At 58.0% G+C, this 2,500-nt stretch overlaps 1 non-coding gene across 1 annotated transcript in view; it reads right to left on the bottom strand.

Annotated features, from left to right (window-relative positions):
- LOC124749241 overlaps positions 1-999 on the bottom strand; it is a 1,909-nt gene extending 910 nt beyond the window's left edge. Inside the window, exon 1 of the ribosomal RNA XR_007011813.1 lies at positions 1-999. This exon is cut by the window's left edge and continues 910 nt beyond it. This is a non-coding gene — a ribosomal RNA (small subunit ribosomal RNA).
- Positions 1,000-2,500: the final 1,501 nt, after the last annotated feature.

The following is a 2,500-nucleotide window of genomic DNA, read 5'->3' as shown; positions in this document are numbered from 1 at the left end:
CTCTAACGTCGCAATACGAATGCCCCCGCCTGTCCCTATTAATCATTACCTCGGGTTCCGAAAACCAACAAAATAGAACCGAGGTCCTATTCCATTATTCCATGCACACAGTATTCAGGCGGGCTTGCCTGCTTTAAGCACTCTAATTTGTTCAAAGTAAACGTGCCGGCCCACCGAGACACTCAATAAAGAGCACCCTGGTAGGATTTCAACGGGGTCCGCCTCGGGACGCACGAGCACGCACGAGGCGGTCGCACGCCTTCAGCTCGCCCCACCGGCAGGACGTCCCACGATACATGCCAGTTAAACACCGACGGGCGGTGAACCAACAGCGTGGGACACAAATCCAACTACGAGCTTTTTAACCGCAACAACTTTAATATACGCTATTGGAGCTGGAATTACCGCGGCTGCTGGCACCAGACTTGCCCTCCAATAGATACTCGTTAAAGGATTTAAAGTGTACTCATTCCGATTACGGGGCCTCGGATGAGTCCCGTATCGTTATTTTTCGTCACTACCTCCCCGTGCCGGGAGTGGGTAATTTGCGCGCCTGCTGCCTTCCTTGGATGTGGTAGCCGTTTCTCAGGCTCCCTCTCCGGAATCGAACCCTGATTCCCCGTTACCCGTTACAACCATGGTAGGCGCAGAACCTACCATCGACAGTTGATAAGGCAGACATTTGAAAGATGCGTCGCCGGTACGAGGACCGTGCGATCAGCCCAAAGTTATTCAGAGTCACCAAGGCAAACGGACCGGACGAGCCGACCGATTGGTTTTGATCTAATAAAAGCGTCCCTTCCATCTCTGGTCGGGACTCTGTTTGCATGTATTAGCTCTAGAATTACCACAGTTATCCAAGTAACGTGGGTACGATCTAAGGAACCATAACTGATTTAATGAGCCATTCGCGGTTTCACCTTAATGCGGCTTGTACTGAGACATGCATGGCTTAATCTTTGAGACAAGCATATGACTACTGGCAGGATCAACCAGGGAGCTGCGTCAACTAGAGCTGAGCAGCCGGCCGCCCGGGAGTGTGTCCCGGGGGCCCGCGCGAACACGCAAGCGTCCGCTCAATCATTCTGCAAACAGGAGGAGGCTGAGCTCCCCTGCACAATACACCTCGAAACCCTCTCAGGTCCCGGCGGCGCGCAGCGCCGTCCCAAGTACTTGGTCGGGTTCGAGAGAGGCGCAATCGCCCGGAGTTAGGCGAGTAGACGCTTTCGGTGCGACCACCCGTGCTCCCAACTGAGCTTGCCGCTGCCGACAGAGGCCCGGGAGCGTGCTGTCGTGGCATTGCCGGCGGGAGACAACACGCGCCACCTACGGTGACCGGCAGCTCCAACGCCAGCGCCACAGAAGGACAAAAGCCCCACTTGGGTGCCGAAGCGAACTCTCCCAGCACAGCGCACGCGCCAACACATCCGCACAGCTGCGATACAAACCACCAGCGAGAACCGCTAGGGCGACCGAGCAGCAGACGGCGTCGCGGCGCCGAGCGCCGGGCGGCGGCGCATCCTCAACGCACACAGTCCTCAATCGGACCAGCACACTGAAGATGTCCACCGCGCTTCGCACCGGGCCCGCGAGGACCTACTTTGGCCGCACGGCGCCGCGCGCAGGGTGCGCCGGCGCGCAGCTGCGACGCCTGCCGCGTCCGTCGGCCGGCGCGCCTGCCACTGGCCGCCCCCACCAGCCGGCTGTAGCGCGTGCGCCCACGCACCGCGCGGCCAGCACGCCGGGAGGCGCCCCCTCACCGGCCGGGGACGGTCCCACCCAGCCACCGCCGCGTATCGCTTCACACCCAGATGCCGTTCAGTTTCGTCGGCATGGTGGGTATCGCTGGAACAACCGGTTAGTACCTCAACCTATCGTCGCCATCACCGATTCACCCCTAGCGAGAACAACCGCACCACAACAGGTTACCATTTGTTCATTTGCGTAACTTCACCAGAAAACGCAGGCGTCCATCGCCATTTGCAACTTCAACGATTATTGCATGCCTGTGTCAGGTGTCACGCCACACTACGTCTGCCCACATACACGCAACAAAATGTGCACGCCTAGACAATACGTGGAAGGTGGCCCCCGTACGTATGCGATGTCCATTGCTCGAACGACTGTCAACCGGCCTCTGTAGCATGTCGCAGATATGGAACGCGGTGCACCATGCCATCACGGTGTGTGAGGAGAGACGACTAGGTCCGAATACATCAACAGACAGCTCATGCTGATCGCCATCCACGGCGTCCGTTCCTCCCACACGTCTCTATGGCGTACCACACTGCAATCCAGCTCTCATAGGGAGACGACACGTAGCTGCGTGCACAATATTTGCACTGTATGGTCCGCCGTTTTTGGGCGCAGTCGTTGTGCGGTCACACATGTGCCACGATGTATCATTCAGTACATAAGGACGAATGTGCAGTACAGATTGTGGTTCACGCGTACGACATCAGCGGACAGTTGACACAGGCCGCACCACAACGTAGCCTGA

This window comes from Schistocerca piceifrons, unplaced genomic scaffold (assembly GCF_021461385.2).
Source record: "Schistocerca piceifrons isolate TAMUIC-IGC-003096 unplaced genomic scaffold, iqSchPice1.1 HiC_scaffold_432, whole genome shotgun sequence".
NCBI lineage: Eukaryota > Metazoa > Arthropoda > Insecta > Orthoptera > Acrididae > Schistocerca > Schistocerca piceifrons.
This window is presented reverse-complemented; position numbering and strand designations above follow the sequence as displayed.